This window comes from Gymnodraco acuticeps, unplaced genomic scaffold, assembly GCF_902827175.1.
Source record: "Gymnodraco acuticeps unplaced genomic scaffold, fGymAcu1.1, whole genome shotgun sequence".
NCBI lineage: Eukaryota > Metazoa > Chordata > Actinopteri > Perciformes > Bathydraconidae > Gymnodraco > Gymnodraco acuticeps.
In genome coordinates this window covers 249481-271148 of record NW_022991125.1, presented here as the reverse complement: position 1 = coordinate 271148, position 21668 = coordinate 249481, and the positions used below count along the sequence as shown (strand labels likewise).

General features: G+C 41.8%; 1 pseudogene; it reads right to left on the bottom strand.

The window, feature by feature from the left end:
* Positions 1–12041: 12041 nt before the first annotated feature.
* The window catches only part of LOC117560314, a 33210-nt pseudogene continuing 23583 nt past the window's right edge, over positions 12042–21668 (bottom strand).

The following is a 21668-nucleotide window of genomic DNA, read 5'->3' as shown; positions in this document are numbered from 1 at the left end:
CCACCTGACCAAACTCCTGATTGCATAATTGTTGGCTCATCAATCAGGATGTTAGCACTATAAAAAGACCACAGGTGAGTACTTTCTTAAATAATCCCACCAGAATCCTTTGCCCCTCCACTAGCACCCCCCGTCAAGGCTCGCCGGCAGTACACTTTCCGTCACAGGAACACGCTTTGCTGGCGGCGAAAATAATGGAGGTGCTGATCCTCATCCCAGCCGCTTCACACTCGGTTGCGAACCGATTCAGTGAGTGCTGAAGGTCGCAGACCGATGAAGCCATTAGAACCACATCATCTGCAAAAAGTAGTGGTGCAATCTTTAGTCCACCGAACTGCAGACCCCCTCCCCCACGACTACGCCTCGAAATCCCACCCATGAATATTACAAACAGGATTGGTAACAAAGCGCAGCCCTGGCGGAGGCCAACCCTCACCGGAAATGGGTCCGACTTACTGCCGAGGACCCGGACACAGCTCTCGCTTTGGGAGTACAGAGACTGGATGGCCCTGAGTAGAGACCCCCTCACCACATACTCCTGCAGCACATATTTATATAAATATATACAATTTCAGATTCAAACAAGTATGAGAGCACTCTCATAATAACGTAACACTATCAGAGCCCCCCCCCCCCCCCTCTGGTCGCTACAATGGTGAACTGAAATTACGGGCCAAAAGTTTTATTTACAAGTATTAAAAGTAAGCATAGGACACCAAACATTACATTATATTACATGTTACTTGTTAGACGCTTTTATCCAAAGCGACTTACATACTCAATACTGTGGGTAATCCCCACAGGAGCAATTTGGGGTGAAGTGTCTTGCCCAGGGACTGCTGACTGCAGTGGGGTTTGAACCTGTGATTCCCCAGATCCACTGCGCCACACGCCATATAATCAGGCTACAGCCATTGTGTATTTTATTATGTGAAGCACTAAATGGTTTTAGAAAAATATCGATTATTTGTTTGTAGATATAGAAATTAAACTAAAGCATAGGGTTAGGGTTAGTTAGGGTTTTCTAATCACCGTGGCCCGTCACCTCTCATCCATCTGTCTTTTCATTGTTTTCAACGCCGTATCTTGTTCCCTCATAGACGGCTCAACACCCCCGATACGGTGCCGGTCCTCCCTCACTCGCATCTCGTTGTTGTCTCCCCGCTCTCGTCTCCGAAGTCTGGTCCACTTGCGCGCTGCCTCCAGTCTTTGCAGCAGCGTAGGTCTCTCCTCTCCCGGGTCCGGCACCTGCCAGCCTCTCTGCCGCATCACCCTCGCCGCGTCCTGAGCACTCTTATACACCATAGTTCCTTTGTTCCAGTAAACCCTCAGTGTGTCCATTGGAGATTGAAACCGAATCCCCTTATCTTTGAGAATTCTCTTGAGCCCGGCTTATTTCCGACGTTTAGCCGCCACCTCCGCAGAGTAATCGTGGTCGAATGTCACTCTCCGTCCCTCCACTTCCAACACCGTTCGCCAGGACATTCTCCTTGACCTCGAACCTCAAGAAGTTGACAATAATGGCTCTTGGGGGTTTGTTTGATTGTGGTTTTAGAGCAAGTGCCCTGTGCACCCTTTGAATCTCCAACTTAATATCCTCCGACATTCCCAGCTCCTTGTGAATTAACCTGTTGACGTACTCTGGGACCGAGTCTCCCTCTATTCCCTCATTCAACCCCTAAATTCGTACATTATTTCTTCTCGACCTCCCTTCTACGTCGGACAACTTATCTTGGAGCTTGGTTTGTTGTTCAAGAGAGGCCGTAAGAATGTCCTGGACGTCGGTACTCCACTCCTCGACCCCAGCTGTACGCTCTTCTATGATCTCAATATCCTTCTTTTGGGCCCGTATCTCCGCCTCAGCGGTCTCAAAGTTTCTATTTGTTTCAAGCCATTAGCCGCGTTCACACCAAGTACTTTGTCGCACTTAGTGCCCCGGCACTTATTACCCCAGGGCACTAAGTACAGATCACGTTCACACCGGAATAGGTTCCCTGAGAGAAGATTACGCAAATGAGCCGCTGACGTGACTTCGTCGTCTTCTTCTTTGGGTTTACTGGCAGGCCGCAAACCACTTCACAGTGTATACTGCAACCTGAAGTCCCCGGCCGGAAGTCCCCGGAGTTGGGGACTGGCTTCAGTAGAAGCTGCTGGGACTCCCAGCAGCTTCTACTGAAGCCTTCCGAGTAAATCGCCAGAACGCCGACACCTCCTCATCTCCACCGCTCCCATGTTTTATTTTGTGTTGCCATAAGTTAGTCTCTCTGCGTTTGTGCGCTGGGCGAATGCTAATGCTAATGCTATAATAAAATGGGATAATATATTGAGGATAATAAAATGGCGGCTCTACAAAACATTTCAGAGTTTTACGGGGCGTGGTTTGCAATTCGCCCAGCCAATCAGAACTGGGGCACTTTTTTCCCCCAGGAAAGTACCATCTCTCAGCAGGCACTAAAAATGGGGGTAAAAGTTCCCGGCACTAAGTACTCTTTTTGGTGTGAACGCGACATAAGGGGTACTAACGGAACTAAACACGAAAAGTACGGGGAAAAGTGAACGCGGCTCTTGCTTCATATCTTCTCCGTGTTTGTCCATATATTCTCTCAGTTGTCTAATTTCTTCACGTACTCCTCTTAGATTTTCTTCCATTTGGCTGCCAATTTGATCCAGTTTAGCATCCATGTTGTGCTGGGCATTCTCGAGTTTAGCCTGCATGGCATTGTTAGAAATTAAAATCAATGTTTTATGGCATAATTCAATTTAAACATACCGTCAGCTTAAAAGCTGTTTTATTCTGAAAAAAACGGAAGTTCTCGCACAATCTTAATGCCAAGCTTTTATTCAGAAAATTCTTCATCTCCGGTTAGCATTTAGCATATGGCTAATATTACGTTTTCTAGAAATGACACGGAGTGTTGCACACCAAAACCTACTGATTTTAACACTACATCTATAGACGTCGAGATATTATTATTACTGAATATTAAATGAAGGTACAGTTTATTTTAATTCTTTCACACACACATACGGGTATTGGGCCGAGGGAGACACCGTACTTCCGGTATCCGCCGTTTTACGCGAGGTGCAAGCAGGCCAAGGGTTTAGCCGTACACCGCCTAGGTGTTGCTAAGCTTCCTGTACGGAATATCATAGTCTATTGCCTTAATATATATCTAGTCAACTCTAAAATACCACATATATGCAATGGCATGATAATATTATTGTGACAAGTGGGGTATTCACCTGGTGTTTCCAGAAATTAGATGCAGCCAAAATCGACGCAGTCTGTAAGGGCAATCCGACAACCCACACAGCTCTAGTTTACGCTGGTAACGACCTAGAGCACACCCCTCAAGTCCAGAGATGTAATCCGAAGACATGCAGCGATTTCTTCGGTCGTTAATTCAGAAAAAAAACCTAGTGCGCTCTGCCTTGCTACGTTAGCTAGCTGTTTATATTTGCACTTCCAGGATATTTGCACCTCCATGAAAATGGCGTATTTATATATATATGGCGCGTGTTGCATTGTGGGTAGCTCGTGACGTCACTGTGTGTGAAAGAATACGTTTTGTTTACAGACGTGGGTAGCATATGACGACATCCGGGTCTACCGTAAATGATAACTGCCGTAAAGTACTTCCAGTATTTCTAAAATAACTATTAAAGCCGTTATAATGCATTAAATAATAAGCCATGAAAGAGATAAGGAGAAGAAAAGGCGTGTGGAAGTAAGCAATGAATGTAAAATGTCGAAATCCTCTGTTTAACGCGACGTCGGACATTGAAGACTGAGGCGGGCGGCCCCCTCCTTCACAGCACGGAAGAGGATACAACCAGACGGCTGAGCACAGCTTGCTCTCTCCTTCGCTGCAGCCACATCAGAGACAACGCCGGCTTTTGTCTCTTCAATTAAAGTACCCATTTGAACCTTTTCAGAGACTCCATTAGTCTCGTTATTTTAAGTTTCTTTCCTGGAAGCAAGAGGAGCATCACAGTTTTCTTCAGCATCTAAGCTAGTCTGCAGCGCCGACACCCAGCTAGGTTGCTCGTCGTTGCTAGCTTTAGTTTCGTTAGCTGCTGTCTGTGTTCCGTCTGGACCTGCATCTTTCCCGACTGTTTTTCGACTTTCGTCTTTTTCTCCATTCCTTTCTTACTTAGTGATTTGCTCATGACCTATTCTTCCAACTTCGAATTGCATTTAAAGGGGTTTTCTTCCTTTTTTAACTTATTTGGCCGGGATCTCCTCTTTTTTGCTGCTTACCGCCTCATGTGTAAACCGGAGGTCCAGCACACTTACTTTTATGGGCTTTTTTCTGTATGTAGAAAATTATGCACTACAGAAAAATGTGCAGAAACACCAATAATCTGTTGAAACAAAACATTTATATTTCTCTCCACAACAAAATGTATGCACAGCAAACACAGTTGCATATGTATGAACCAAAAGTATGCTCTCTATTGGATACAGTAAATGGAAAAGACAGCTTTAACCGTTACGCTGCAAATACAGTTTTTCTCGATTGCTAACACATTTTTTTTTTAAATTGCTCAGTTTCTCAGAACACTAAACACAATTCACAAAACCACACACCCAAAGTGCAAAACACCTAATTTCTCCAGCTAAATTAAGAACTGCACTCAAAACTACATAAACACTTACCAAATGCAAACTTTTGCACCAAATATAACACACTATATTCATAATACTAGATTGTTTGACCACCAAACTACACACTGCTGAGCAAAATCTAAAGCACTTTTATGGGCTCTGTACATAGAGGTTTCTTCAGAGAAAGATTGCTTGAGTATACATAAATACAGTAAATGAAGAAATACAAATGAGTTGTTGAATAAAATCATATTTAATTAAAAAAATAACATTGTGCAACATGCATCTCAGCACATAGTGAAAGTGAAAAAACTAACAACTATCAGAAAACAAAAATGATGCTTCTGTCAAATACAGTAGAAAGAAAACTTAGAGTACAAAAATATACATCATCATCATCAGCTTTATTTAAAGAGACTCTTGGTCCATTTTGTCATACAGAAAATATTTTGAGCAAAAAACAAAGGAAAGGAAAAAATGCTTAGGCTGCATCTCGCCGCCTAGCAGGCTGGCCACAGCACCTCATCCACATCACAGGCGATGTTTTCCCTGGCTAAACAGCGCGTGAAGAAGCGTCTTGAGTGACGTATCCAGCCCTGGATAGCATTCACATTCACGTCATCACATGCCTCCTCCATTGCCTGCAGAAGAGGCATGCGCTCATCGGGCCGACAGTCATTCACCTTCCACCGCCATGCCGAGAAGAACTCTTCAATTGGATTGAGAAATGGAGAGTAGGGTGGAAGATATTGTAGGCGGAATTGTTGGTGCTCAACAAACCAGTTTTGGACTAAGACTGCACAATGGAAGCTGACATTGTCCCATACCACAACATATCTAGGCTGCTCTGCATGATGAACATGGTCTGCCTGGGTCAAAATGTGGTGCAGTCTGTCCAGAAATGTTAGAATGTGGGCTGTGGTATATGGACCAAGGTGGGCATGGCGGTGGAGGACACCATTTTGTGTGATAGCAGCACACATTGTGATGTTGCCACCACGTTGGCCAGGGACATCTATGATGACTCTGTGACCAATAATGTTTCTACCCCTTCTCCTGGTCTTTGTGAGGTTGACGCCAGCCTCGTCAATACAAATTAATTCATGTCTGATGACATCAGCATCCATTTCCAGTACTCTCTGAAAACAAAAATTACAGTAAAATTTATCAAAGTGGTTTAGACAAGTACAAAAAAATGCTGTGCTATGTGTGGATTACTGAATCAATAGGCGCTTTCACACCGGAGTACTTTTCCCCATACTTTTCTCGTTTAGTTCCTGGGATTTTGCGTTCATACCAAAAAGAGAACTTAAGTTCACGAGAACTTTTACCTCCTTTTTAGTACCTGCTGGCAGGTGGTACTTTCCTGGGGAGAAAAAGGTTCCAATTTCTGATTGGCTAGGCGAATTGCAAACCACGCCCAGTAAAACTCTGAAAAGTTTTGTGAAGCCGTCATTGTATTTGCTGGCATTAGCATTAGCATTAGCCCCGCGCACCAACGGAGAGAGAATAACTTATGGCAACAAAAAAAAAAACATGGAAGCGGTGGAGTGATGAGGAGGTGTCGGCGTTCTGGCGATTAACTCCCCAACTCCGGGGACTTCCGGCCGGGGACTTCGGGTGGCAGTATACACCGTGAAGTGGTTTGCGGCCTGCCAGTAAACCCAAAGCAGAAGAAGAAGAAGTGACGTCAGCGGCTTAATTTGTGTAATCTTCCCTCACGGACTTATTCCGGTGTGAACGCGATCTGCTCTTAGTTCCATGGGGGTACTAAGTGCTGGGAACTAAGTACGGAAAATTACTTGGTGTGAAAGCGGCTATTGGTCTATTACAGTACTTTAGTCAATGTTGTGCATATTGATGTCTCAGATCTTTCACCCTTTCAGCATTTATCTCAAAGGGCACCCTGTACAGCTGCTTCATCTGAACCTGGAGAACACGCTGACACTGCTGACACTAGGTGTACGGTAAGTAAGTATTAAAAATAATTATTAAAAAAAAATGCAAAAAAATATATAAAATATATTTTAAGATCATGTTTAATTTAATCTGATTCGTCTGTACATTGCTATTTTAGTCTGTGTTCTTCTAATTAGTGTCTACAGTGTGTGCCTATTGAGGTGTTTAGAGCCATGTGGGACAAAACCCGATCATGCCCCTCCCTCTCACTGTCTAACTCAGGGGTCGGCAACCCGCGGCCCTCGAGCTGCATGCAGCCCTTTAAGCCCTCTGCTCTGGTTCCCTTGAGCTTAGACAAAAATAAGAAGGAAATAAAATAAAAGTATTTGTAGGACTATTTAGATTTTCTTGCATGGTTGAAAATGTTTCGTATCTTGTATTTTGAGGTGATACTGTGACACATAAATAAAAAACAAAACGGTTTTAATGAGGTCAACTCAAATATGCATCACATCTTGCTACGGTCCCGCACTATTGCCTTTTCTTGCAGGCGAATAACCTGACCCCCGGCTCGATGAGCGAACTATGGATAAATCAAAGAAAAGTACCGGAGGAACACAGAGGGTTTAATTCTGCGTGGACAGAGTTATATGCTTTCACAGCAAACAATGCTGGTTTACCGGTATGTCTGATATGTAGAGAGAAGTTGTCAAAGGTGCTGCAGCCTTTACGTATCGAGGAACAACACGGGAGAGGAAGACAGCTGACCCTACCCGAGCACGTCGTCCTCCGCAAAGGCGCAGACAGAACATCCTCCTCCTCCGAGCAGACAGACGCCAACGATATTCCCGCTCTCTCTTCCTCCATCTCAAAAAATGGATGGATAAAAGACAACAACAAAAACGTGTCCATCTTCGATCTTCGCAAATCAGTTATGAGTCTTCAAACAAATCGCGCTCAATTTAAGGCTGTTCCATTCTTCGTTCTCCATTCTTGCCTAGCCTCTGAAGGACCTGACTAGGAAGGACATGTCCTACCAAGGAAGCGTCCTCGACTTTGAGAAACGGCTAAAGTGTTCGCTGGGTTGTTTATTTAGATTTATAAAAAGTTATCCGCTGATTTACAGATGTCTCTTTCCCCATGTTAGTCAATGGGAAAAAGTATTTCTGGGCCAGGTGACGTCACGGACTGATACAGAAATTGTAGTACCGCCGTATAGCCACTACGAATTCAAATTGAACATAGTAAAAAACTGTAAATTATAGTGTCCGTCCAAAAATTCTTTTTTACTTACACTGAAAACTACCCTTGGATGATGGTAAGGTCGACTAAAAGCTTTATGAATCCAAAGTACAACATATAATAAGTACCCTGTATCAAGATTGATGCAAAACAAGTGACATTTTACCTTTTTTAGAGAGGTTTAGCAAAAAAAACTCCACCTCTGAGGTGATTTGGGTGGAAATGGGGGTTTTTACCGTTTCTCTGGAACCCATTGGTCGATTTTGGTGATTGACATCTCTTTCTGACCGTTAGAGCCATTAGAATCAAAGGGGAATCTCCCCACTCACACACATGGTAAAACAAAAAGGTGGGGGCTTTGCACCAGAGTGAAGCTGTCTGTAGCTCTGACTTCTGAAAATCGAAAAGCAGGTTTATTGCTCATGGATTATCAGAAATAATTCAAAGGGACACAGACGCATTGGATTAACCTATGGATTAACTTCAGCATCGTTTTTTATCGTTTTAATGCCATTGAAGACCACTTTTGACCAGACTACGACACAGGTGAGCCATGTTAGCGTTTTTAGCTACCTAGCTCCATATGTTTTGATGTCTGTTCTTGTTATTATCTTCAAGAGTTCGTATAATTGAGTGATAATGAAGGGTACCCCTCGATTCTGTGTCACCTCACGATGTGAAACGATGGGTTGGATGTGCAGCAAAGATAAATAATAAGGTTTTGTGAGTTAATTTAGGTGCAGTCATCTGTTAGCATTTTTCGCTCGTTGCTAATTCAGAGGCTCAGCGTTAGCTTTGTGGGTTTTTAAAACAATTTTTTTTTTAAATGATCAGTTAGATGAGTTTCTTTCCGTTACATGGATATATAACACATTCATAGTTTATTAAATGAACATGCCCTCAGACACTGTTTCCTGCAAGATGTTGCAGGAGGGCTCTCGGGTTTAACAGGTTAAGGACCGTATGAAGGGCTATGAAAGTGTTCATACTGGGTAGTTTACTTTGTTTTTAAAAAATCCGCTGATTTACAGACGTCTCTTTCCTACGGAAGAGGATTAGGGCCACATAAAACTTTTTTTTGTGAGGATTTGAAAAAAATATTATTATTTTTTGTTCTGAGAAAAAAGTCAGAATTCTGACTTTAATCTCAGAATTCTGACTTTTTTCTAAGAACAAAAAAACATTTTTTTTTTTGGGAGAAAAAAAAATCAGAATTCTGACTTTAATCTCAGAATTCTGACTTTAATCTCAGAATTCTGACTTTTTTCTCAGGACAAAAAAACATTTTTTTTTTTGGGAGAAAAAAGTCAGAATTCTGACTTTAATCTCAGAATTCTGACTTTAATCTCAGAATTCTGACTTTTTTCTCAGAAATACCGGTAACTGTAGAACCAGCTTCACTGCGATTTACACATTGCAGTAGGCAACAATGGAGGACGTGAGTGAATTTCTGCGCGCCAGAGGGGTCCAAGAGGGAACCATAATAAGTCATTTTACAACCATCTGCAATGTGTAAATCGCAGTGAAGCTGGTTCTACAGTTACCGGTATTTCTGACTTTTTTCTCCCAAATAAAATGTTTTTTTTTTGTTCTGAGAAAAAAGTCAGAATTCTGAGATTAAAGTCAGAATTCTGACTTTTTTCTCCCAAAAAAAATAATGTTTTTTTGTTCTGAGAAAAAAGTCAGAATTCTGAGATTAAAGTCAGAATTCTGAGATTAAAGTCAGAATTCTGACTTTTTTCTCAGAACAAAAAAAATAATATTTTTTTTGAAATCCTCACAAAATTTTTTTTTATGTGGCCCTAATCCTCTTCCGTACTTTCCCAATGTTAGTCAATGGGAAAAAGTATTTCTGGGCCCAGTGACGTCACAGACTGATACGGAAATTGTAGTACCGCCGTTTGGCCACAACGAATATTTTCCTCAGAGTCCGGCGCACTTCCTGGGCTTGGTATGTACTTCCTTTGTTCCTATGTACGCCATATTTTCACGCGAATCCTACACAACGTTTATAAATGAGGCCCCAGATCAGTAATTTCTCCCCACAAATGTGCATAAAACGGTTACATAAAGAATGTGTGAAACTGAATGTGATTTTCTCTTAACACTTTAAATCTTCTTTTTTTTTTTTTTTTTTACCTTTGTCAGCTTTTCCTTTAACTTTCACACAATTATAGCTGGCTATGACTGACAGGAATACAAATGGAGAGGAGAGCAATTGCAAAAATACTACTACTACTATTGATTGCATATTGAATTTGTGGTGAAGTACGCCTATTTCTCTCTTTTGGCAATTTTTTAAGATTTTAGACCCTGTGGAGTCTATTTTTATATAACATTAGAAAGACTGATTCTTATTATTACATTATTTTCTTATTGTGCTCATTGTATGTGCTGTGACTTAGGAATAAATGGACCCAATCACCCCCCCCCAAGTTTTGATGGGGTGGACAGGAACGATGGGAAAAGTTACATGAGAACATGTTTAGCTTGCAATATTGAAAGTAGCAAGGTCAGGTGCAGAGACTGAGAGAACACAAAGAGGTAGTCAGAACAGCACATCGCACCGGCCTTGACTGCTACCCTGCAGAGCTAGGAAGCAACATTATGGTTTCCCGCTATATCTGAAGAAATGTTAGAGAAAACAAATGAGTATGATGGTGCCAGAGTAGGGAGGGACTTCCACAGGCCGGCCAAATGCTGATTGGAGGATCGTGTTGCCAAGAGACTAGGCTTGTTTGAGACGCGTTGCGGCTCGCCTCGAAAGTAGACGAGAATAGCCGATCGCAGCCGGGGGAGGTCTCAAAAAGCTCGCCTGAAGTCGGACAGCTCGAAGTCGGCTTCTTCTTCTTCTTCTTCTTCTTCTTCTTCTTCTTCTTCTTCTTCTTCTTCTTCTTCTTCTTCTTCTTCTTCTTCTTCTTCTTCTTCTTCTTCTTCTTCTTCTTCTTCTTCTTCTTCTTCTTCTTCTTCTTCTTCTTCTTCTTCTTCTTCTTCTTCGCCTTCTTCTTCGCCTTCTTCTTCTTCTTCTCTCGGTTATTTGGCGGATTGCAAACAACTTTAAGGTGCATACCACCACCTCCGGAGTCGGCTTGACTCGGTTTGCATTTATAAAGAATGCACACATGTGTTTAATCGTTAATGTCAGATATGTAGGCCTACTAAGTAAATACATTTGTTCCTGCTCCAGATTAGATTCAACTTTATTGTTATTGCACATATTACAGGTACTGAGACAACGAAATGCACTTTAGCTTCTAACCAGGTGCAACAAGCAGTAAAGTGAAAAGTAATGTACACAATAGACAGAATAAAATATAGAATGAATTGAATGATGAATAAACAGGGTATGAATACACTAGATAGGCTATACACAGCAGCCTGTGAGTATGAACAGTGTGTATGAATATGCTAAGATATATAAAGTATGAAAACGGTAAGTAGTGCAAGTATAGTATAAAATATATAGATATTAATTTCATGATGATAAATATTGTGGAACAATGATGAAAAATGGGAATGGATGTGGTGACGTAAAACTGACACAAAACAACAACAAACTTTTGCCGAGCCAATTGGAGAGTTTCATCAGCAGCACGGGGTAAAAACCACCAATGAGCGCTCAGCTCGAGATACCAGCGAGTCGTTTCCCATCAAGCATTTCGCTTCCGCAGCCCGTGGAGAGCAACTGCGCCGCCTCGCCGCGCCTCGCTCTCAAGGCTGCGGGCGTCTTTGTCCCGCGAGATTTCAACGTCTCATGTGGGCGGGCCTCCAGAGCAAGTCGGACAAAATGACTAACCATCATGCAACGCACTAGCAAGACGTTGATCGCAACTGCGCAGGTCTGCGCAGGTCTCGCTTGTCTCAAACAAGCCTACTCTATCTGAGTCTGCGCACCAACCAAAGAGAACCAAGTCTAAACCATGGTATCTCTTCAGCTAGTCTTGACCAATCAAAAATGTACGGGCAACGCCCTGTGTAATAAAATGTATTGTCGCACGAGGTTCGAGGCTCTTGACGGATTTGGTGGTTACAGATTACAGCTTTGCTGCCTGTGATTCCTAAAGACGTGATGAGTCCTTGGCCAAGTAATATATATATATATATATATTGCTCTCGTTACAATAAATAGTTAAACTTAGAAGTTGTCTGTCCTTTCTGGAATTCTGAACCCAACAACCCTTCACACACAACATTTGTATCTTAAAAATGAAGCTCAAGAAATATATTACAAAAGATACTGACAGACTGCATGAGTTCCTTTTTTATTTTTTTTATTTACAGGAATGCTATGTTTATTTAAAGTGCTGGACCCCCTGGACATCTTAGAACATGCAGAATGTTTTTTTGACACATTTATTTGGAGTTCAAGCAAACACGAATAAAAAATTATAATAATTTTACCAGATATTTTTACCTAAAACATTATCACACAATTATGTTTTTGTTATGAAGCAACAATGAAAACCCTGAATCATCCATCCTGTGATACATAAACCAATGAATAAAGACCGTTTCTATCACCATTTGCAACCGCAATCTGTATAAGAATAAAACACTAAAACAATTTTTTCAACTTAATTTTCTCCATTTTCTTTTTGTTTGTTTTTTGGAAATTAAAGATAAATATTTTTCCTTGGTTCCTTTTACACATGTTGCAGGATAAAGTTATGATGAACACAAGCACAAGAAATCCAATCACTGCTGAGAAGCCAATCAGCACCTCCATTTGGTTATTCTTCTCTGAATCTGCAAACAGACAGAAAACATGTATTCATACAAGAATATGAGGCACAATATGGGCCAGCACATTGCCTATTAAAGCTAATAACAGTCTAAAAACAGAAAGGGAATCACATTTTTGTTTTTTACCTTTGCCCACTTGCTTGATTGTCTGGAAATCTTAGAAAGGGCATGAACCTTGTGGATACTGATAAGATTGAACTTTACAGCTGTTTAGATAATGTAATACTGCCTGTGTAATGTCAGGGTTGAAGTGCTGCAGTAAATGTCAACCTTATGAGGATTAAAATGTTTTTATTAAGATTTGATCAAGGTGTTGGGTACTTACTATTGCTAAAACTGAAAATATATTTAAAAAAAAAAGATGTATCACATATACACACTTTTATAATCGGAGCCGAATTTTCACCTGATATATCTTTTAAAGTGGACCTATCATGCTATATTTGAATAATATATTGTAGGGCCATACCTATATAAAATATGTCTGCGAAGTTTTCTTTTCAAAATACCAAACAGATCATGCATTTTAGCCATGCCTCATTTCGCTCTATTTGCTCTTTTTTAGCCCTGTTTTTGCAAGGGCTGATTCTGTGAGAAGTCTTCTTCGCTGCTTTTGTGGCAGACTACAGTTCCTGACGTCAGAGAATTTTCAAATCTGGATCAGTCTGTATCAGATCCGTTGCAGCCCCGTTTTTAGAGATTTGGGTATGGAGGAAAAGAGAGAGGGTTGTGTTTTCTGACACTTGGTGAGTTCCCTGACACACCGGGGACACATATTCATGTATAAAAGACGTACAAGAGTGCATTTTGCACGATAGGTCCCCTTTACGTTTTACAAAAAAATCTTGACTCTGGGTCCACCTACTAGCTTTTCCAGAGCATCTTACAGTCTATATTGTAAACCATGCTGCTATATGAAGATACACAACACGTCTCTACTTCCTTCCTCCCACTGTACAAAAGTGTAGCCAAACTATAAGGAATTGGAAATGTTTCCGATGGTCCATTATTCGAATAGTCTGAAAATACTCAGTGTATTTCCTTTGTTAGTCTGATTGTTAAGGCTTACGCATGAGGAGTGAGAGAGTTTATGGTAAGGGAAAGTCTTTGGGTAAGGGTAATAATATCATAGTAAGCTGTGGAGTCTATTTTGATATAACATTACAAGACTGATTCTTATTATTACATTATATGCTTATTGTGCTCATGAGATTGCTATGACTATATAATAAATAGACACAATCACTAATCCCAGGTTCTGATGGGTTAGATACCAACGAGGGGAATAGTCAGAAGAAAGTTTTAGCTTGCAATAGAAAGTAGCAGAAGCCAGATGCAGGCACTGTAGAAACAATTGAGTTATTGAGGCTATGGCCTTGGCCGCCTGGGTTAGCTCTGCGCCCACGCATATGGGAATCAGTATAACCAAGTTTCCACTTTTCTGTAGAAGCTTCATCAAAACAAATTACGTATGATGGTGCCAGAGTAGGGAGGGACTTTCACAGGCCGGCCGAATGCTGATTGGAGGATCGTGTTGCCAAGAGACTCTATTTGAGTCTGCGCACCAACCAAAGAGAACCAAGTCTAAACCATGGTATCTCTTCAGCTAGTCTTGACCAATAAAAAATGCTGGCCTTAGTTTGCCCATGCCTGATATAGACTAATACAATTTAAAGATGTCACAATTCTTATGTTATGTCACGTTTTTAGTTTTGTATGTGTAGGTTTGGGTTTATTTTGCTGTTCTGTTCTCCCTGTTTCATGTTTTCCTCCTTGTGTCTTGTCTGGTCCTTCTCCCTGTGTTTTCCTCCCTGTCGTTAGTTTCCCTGGTGTGTCTGATTGTGTTCACCTGTTGCCCTTGTGTTTCTGCCTCCCCTGCCCGGCTGTTTCTCGTCTCGTGATTACCCCTTCCTGTATTTAGTCTTGTCTCTTCCTGTGTTCCCCTGTCGGTTCATTGTTTGTTTGTCCTCCCGTCACGTCACGCTTCATGTTTTTCTCTCCGGTCTTCTTCCATGTTTCTCACGGTCAGTTTTTGTGTTATTGTTTTTCCTGTGACACCGTTTTGATTTATGCCATGTTTTTCTTATCAGCTTTTAAATAAAGCTTGCTTTTGGTTTCTAAACCTTTTTTCAGTTTTTTTGTATTCTGCATTTGGGTCCTACCTTTTCCGCGATCTTAACGGTGATCATAACAGAATGAACCGACCAAATATGTACCCAGCGGATATTGAAGATTTTGAGTTAGATCTGTTCGATCTAGACTTTTCCCTTCAATGTTATTTTGCCGTTGGAGTGGAACCTCGTCAAGACGGGACAAAGAGACTATCCTCAGAAAGGCACAAATGGAGGTAGCCAACATGCCATGGTTGAGAAGCTTGTTGCCTGAATGGCTCAGAGTTTTCTCACGCAGCCCTGAGTGCCAGTCTCCATTTCTGACCCTTTTTTGGGATCCTGCCTGGCGTTTGGAGGTCCACGGAGCCTCCAAAAGACCTCAAAGAAACGCAAGGTCAGGAAGCCAGCTCGTAATCCAGTGCCGGCCCACGCAGCCATGGATCCGTGCACCAGTACCGGCCCACACAGCTATGCTTCCGTGCTCCATTACCTGGCTCACACAGCCAGGGTCCAGGCTTCTGTTCCGTGCTCAGCAGCCATGGTACCGGCCCACGCAGCCATGGTTCCGGCTTCAGTACCGGCCCCAGCAGCCATGGTCCCTGCTCCAGTACCGGTCCACACAGCCATGGTTCCGTGCTCTAGTGCCGGCCCACACAGCCATGGTACCGTGCTCCAGTACCATCCCACACTGCCATGGTTCCGTGTTCCGGTTCCTTGCCCAGCAGCCATGGTTCTGGCTCCAGTGCCGGCCCCAGCAGCCATGGTTCCTGCTCCAGAACCGGACTTTACAGCCATGTTTCCGGCTCCAGAACCGGCCCACACAGCCATGATCCAGGCTTCAGTTCCGGTTCCCACAGCCATGGTTCCGGCTCCAGAACCGGTCCATGCAGCCATGGTCCCTGCTCCAGAACCGGCCCATACAGCCATAGTTCCGGCTCCAGTTCCAGCCATGGTCCCGACTCCGGCTCCTCGTCGCCTGTTGGCTCTCCGGCCGACGCCAGCTCCCTGTGTCCTGTCGGCGTACCGACCGACACAAGTCCCCTCTCAAGTCCTCTCTCAAGTCCCTTCTCGAGTTCCCTCTTGTGGAGAATTGAAGATTATATTCATCTTAATGTCACCCATATATAAGAGGTGTGTTGCATCATGTTATCACTAATATAGGTGTGGTTTTATACATTCCTGTGGGAAATAAGGAGCAGGTTTGCAGGACAGGAGACTAGAGGGGGGAGGGGAGCAGAGAGGGAAGTCGGAAGAATGTGTGTGTGTGAAAACAACAGAATGAGACAGCGAACACCAGATGTGTTTGTTTTGCTTCAAACTGAGTGACTGTTTCCGGATCATCTCGGCTGGCGCGCGCTGATACGCTACGAAAGCCCATCGTTTGTAAATGGGCCAATAGATGACCTGTATGAGAGGACCATGCACACAGCTCCTCCTGTTGTTTTTAGAATATCTCCTGTTGAGTCCTTGTGTTCGTTCTCTTTCCTCCTGCCGTCAAGACGATGAGGTTCTCCCGGCATTTGGACCAGAGCAGGGGGTGGGCCTACCCCTTTGAGAAGTGTATTTGTATTCTTACCTTTTATCATTAAAACAGATTATTGTTTAACCCTGTATCTGGTGCTTTGAATTCCTTCCTTTATGATTTTACAAGATGCTCACCAAACGAACACGCGGAGCCGAGGTGGGCCTTAAACCACTAAGACTCCAACATCTCAAGTCCCTTCTCAAGTCAGTGGGAGTGGGGTTTCGAAGGAAGGAGCAACAGCGACCGCATTGGGTCCAGGTGTCCGCACCAAGAATATCTTTGACAACTGACAACAGGGCCCTGACAACGAAAGAGGTAAAACAGATGCCTGTTTTATATCAAAAATCTGTGATTGGCTGTACTAAACTCAATTTTAGAAGTTGTCAAAGATATTTCCCAGTGTCATAGTATTGACGGTATAATGCAATACATATTTTAGCATAGGTAGGTAAGTTATAAATAAATAAAGCAACGGTTAAAAGCTTCGTAGATTTTTCAGAATCATACGGCTAAACTCGTTAGCTACAAGTGAAGCAGCAAAGTATTTTCAGCGTCAGGTATTGAGTCTCTGACGGCTGGACGGGCATAGCGTCTCTAGCTTAGTGGAGATATTGAGTTCTCACAGGCTGTACTTCCTGGGGGGGTCAAATGGTAGTATCGAGTCTCCATCCGTGACCAATCTGAATAATACTTTCCAGTCTCATAGGAACTGCAGTTGTATTATATGTAAAAAATCCAAGAGGAGAAACGCGAACTTCAAAAGCCATTGAAATTAACAGATTTCTCACTGTCTTGTTCTGTTAGGTTTAACACCCATTCTGTTGAAAGAAATATCGCATCTTAAAAGCTGAACAGACAGCGTGGAGGATAGATTTATGTGCTTGTGAATGAAGAGAATATATTATTGAACATAGAAAAGCCATAGTCAGATAAAAAAATAAATAAATACGAAGTCATTCTTGTTTCAAGAAAGCTCCCCTTCTCCTGAAATGCCTGACAGCTCCAGCCGGGGTGTCTGTGAGAGTATTCCCCCCCCTTTTTTCTCTCTCCTGTTTGCTCTCTTCTTTAATGTCTGAAGAAAAAGGAGTGAATTTAAAACAAGGAGTGAAAGATCAATGAGTGATCTGAAGTTGGAGTGAATAACATTGAAAATTAATAGATCAATGTGTGAATTGGAGTAGTAGATATTGAAAGAATTAAGAAACTATAATTTGTTGTTTTTAGCATAGTTTTTGTGGGATACAGTTACATCACATTGTGGTTTTTATGAGAAGTTTTGAGAACTGCTTGTTACTTTTGCATTGCATTGTGAATTTCGTTGTATTTGTCATTAACTGAGAATTGTACTTAATTATATTTCAGAGGAATTTAATTGCATACAGTAACGTTGAGGGAAAGTAAAAAGAGGTTTACTGAGTATATGAAGTACATGTAGGTTAAGGTTCGATTCAAATTAAATATAATAGTGGATTATTCCACCTAGATTAGACATAGAAAGAGGAGAATTTGTTATACATTAGATAACAAACTCACTGTAAGAAATATATATTGTAATGTTATTTAGGAGTTGTATTGATCATACAGCAGTGAGATAGGAAACCGAGAGCGCAAACAATTCACCACAATTAGGTTTTGTAAGTTTGTCAGTCAGAGGGAAGCTGTTAATGTTTAAACATTACAGAGGTGCTGCACGAGGCTAAAAACCATCTCACACGGTTTGATAACACATGGAGGTGATTGATGAGAGAAGCTTGTGGACAGGAGCAGGCAGCTGCAGAGAGAGAGAGAGAGAGACAGACAGAGAGAGAGACAAAGAACTATGATCAAATGATAGGAGATGAGTTAGTTAGTTAGCCAGCCAGTTGGCATTACTGGATGGTGAAATAGTTGGAGTAAAGATGTACACGAACAATGAGAGTAGATTAAGTTGTTTTGTTTTTCATGCTTTTCACCAAAGCTCATTTGAATGGTTATTATTTTAATGTAGTGTTGTTTTGTGTTATATTTCTAAACTATAATGTACCCACACGCATGTGGTTTCTTTGTCACAGTTCATTTTAAAGTCAGCCACCTCATGGCTAGATCTCATCTCTGAGAGTCCATTGGGTTAATGAGTAAGAGGTCCTTTTGTTCTTCAGGCCACATGTTCAGGATGATCAGCATCCAATTTATTTGACCCCATGAGGTCAAGAGTCATTCTGTTAGACCACAATCTTGTGAAAGACAAATCATTGTTCTTTTGTCACATTTTGAATTACATAAGATTTCATTTTGCTAAATCAATTTATCTATAAATGTTGTAGATGGAGTTTGGTGTTTGCTAACATTTTCAGGAACGACATAGGCCTCCACTTGGGTCAAATTACATTACTGTGATCTGATTAGTGTGCTCTGCAGGTTTACTATTGTTCTAACCAGGCAGTGGGATTTTTAAGTACAGGAGGTTCTTTCATAGTGTGTGAAATATGCGATGCTGGAAACATGTAGGTGTTGAAAAACTTAGTTTGGGTAAATATATCACAATGGATGAAACGATTATTAGAGGGAGTTTTTGTAATATCATTAGTAGACATTAATTGTGTTGTTTAGATGGCAGTTAACTACTAAGACAAATAGTATGATTAGAAAGAGACAGAGTGGAAAGGGTTGGATTTATTTAACCTCAGTGTGCTAGAATTTCTATAGGTAATGCGTCCCGAGACCTGGACTCTCTCTCTCGGCCTGTCAGACGGCTAAGACCCCGATCCGCCGGAGCAAACAAAGGCCTATCCCAACCAGGAGACTGCTCCTTCTCAATAGACCAGACAGAGAACCCGAGCTGAACCAACAACAACAATAAGAACTGCAGCCAGAACTATCTCCACCTGTGGCATCCAGAACCAAACAGCTTGCTGACAGGCAGAGATCTACTCTCATCAGTCCCTCAAGCAGGGCATGAAGTTCCAAGCTGAGCCACGAGATTTGGCACAAGAGCAAAGTGTGGGACATGAGAGCAGAATCCGCCCTCCATAAAGCAGCAGAGAGACTGTAAAGGAGGAGATGAAATGCAAAGCAGTACAAAAACCGCGGCATGATGGGGGCTGCAGATGTAGCTGGGCAGATGGCTGCCTCAAAGACTTACAGCGAATGGATTCAACAGCTGATGGATAAAGGGGGAGGAGTCAGAGAAGTTGGTAGAGCAGAATGTGAGGTGGCCGGGGTCGCGGCTTGAGATAAACCAGAGGAGAGGGGAAGGGAATCAACGGGAATGAGTGAGTTTACACATAAACACACTTATTATAAGCGCACATTTAAAGAACTTGAATTGACTTGATAAATAAGTGAAGATAAGAAGTTGTATTAACCATGAATTAATCAATTGATAAATTAAAAATAGCAGTAAAGAGGAAACTATTAAAGTCAAATGAGAATCATCCTAAAACACACTGAGGGATAAAGGGGGAGACATGACAGAGTAGAACCATATTCTTCAATCTTTTCATCATGTTAACAAATTATTCTTCAAGAGATTTTTATTCACCTGTGAATAAAGTACTGATCTCATTTGTTACAATATTGATCACCATTAAAAGGATAATTTTAGGAACCACTCTATAAGACAAATCTTTATTTGTATGGATAAGGCTAAAGGGAGAGCTGGTGCCAAGCCAAATATAATTCCAATCTATAAAGTATTGATTTCACCATTGTGCCATAGTTATTACCATAGGAAATCCTTGAAAAAGTAGGGAGTAATTGTCGCATGTTCGGACACCCGGGGTTCCACACACTGCTAAAGAGTTTAACATTGTTTTTTAAGTAGACCAGAATTGAAGATAAATGGGTATAATGAGCTATGAAATGCAAAGCTACACAGATCCTAGTAATGTTTTGACACAAGATAATAGTTAAGTACACAAGTTTCTGAAATAGATCTATTAGACATTTGAATATAGATTAGGTGTTAATAAACTGCAGTAGTAGTACTATAAGGAAGTGACATTTTTTGGCTAACACTTTTCAGGGAATGTGGGGAACAGCTGTTCCGATGAAAAGTTAGAGATATCTGGAAAATGATAGTGGTAATCGTGAATTAATTAATGATGGCGCTCCATATATACAGATTTTTGTAGACAAAGGATACTGGCCTATGCTGAAATATCAAAGTCTCTGCAGAGCACGACACATGGCCAAAAAGACTGAGACCAACTGACCTTTGACCCTGACCGACAGTGTAACTTGAGAAGGCACTGTCAATGACTGACTCTGGGGTGAACCTGACCAAACTTGACTTTACAACCTGACAGTGTGAGTGTGAATGTGAGTGTATGTCTGCATGTGAACAGTGCAACTGCATGATTTAAAACAATGACTAATCAAGCATGCTTTTGGACTAACACATTATTCTGGGGCTCTGTGGGAAATGAGAGGTTTCCTACAATTCCACAGAGTTGGAAAACCGCACTTGTGTCCCGTTTCTAATCTACTTGATGATATTTCACTCCCACAGGCAGTGGCAGTTTGCAAAATGTGAAGCTCAAACTAAAATCTAAAGAATCTGTTTCTTTTAGGACTGAAAGATGGAGAGAAACACTTCATTTCACTGAAGTGTTTACTGTGGAAATGATGGATGTACATTTGGGAAAAATGTTTGGTATTTTCTTATAATCCATTATTATCTGAAGGTTTTCTTCCCATACAGGATTTTGGTTACACATGAGTTCATGTGTAAAAAGGGGGAGTGTAAACTTCACAATCTACATTTTTCATTTTGGGACTGAAAGGAACCTGCTGCCCCAACTCGATTTTTCAATCTGACCATTGATTGACAGTTTTAGAATTAACCTGCTCCATATCTGGGGATAAGATACTGTTTGATGGATGTTGACATGTTTCTAATATTGATTGAGTTATAACAGGTAACACAGATGCAGAATCAGTGGCCAAGGGGCTACTGTGAGAGATGTAACTCCAGAATGGAATACTGAAGAAGTTGACCTGTGATAATGAAACAATTTTGTAATATTTCAACAGGTATTAAAGTAACTGAGGTTTGAAATGTAGAAAGAATATATTACAGTTAAAGCTAAAACATAGTAATGTAATGAGACAGAATTTAATTTAGACAACATTATGTAATTAGCCTGGTAAAGAAGTAAAAGCCATATACTTGATTGTTTAGGTCATTATGGGGATATACATTTAATTTAAATTCATAATAGAAAGACATTTGATGACAGATTGTTGGAATTCTGTATTCATACGCAGTGGAGGGATTTGTATCAGATTTCTCCACACAGGTTGCTGGCGCCAAATGGGGGACCCAGGAGGCCGACACAGCGGAGTTCGTCTGGCTGAAGGTCATCAGGCCAAAGTGGCTCAACCCCTGGCTCTCCGGCCCGACCGAGTGACCCAGCGGATCTCTCATGCCGTCCGCGTAGGAGGAAAGGGGGACAGCTGGTGCCAGTGTGCGGCGGGGAAACCACCTGCTAGGACCGGGGACGACATCAGGACGGACGTGGCCCTCGCAGAGGAGGTCGACTCGGAAGCTGTCATCAGT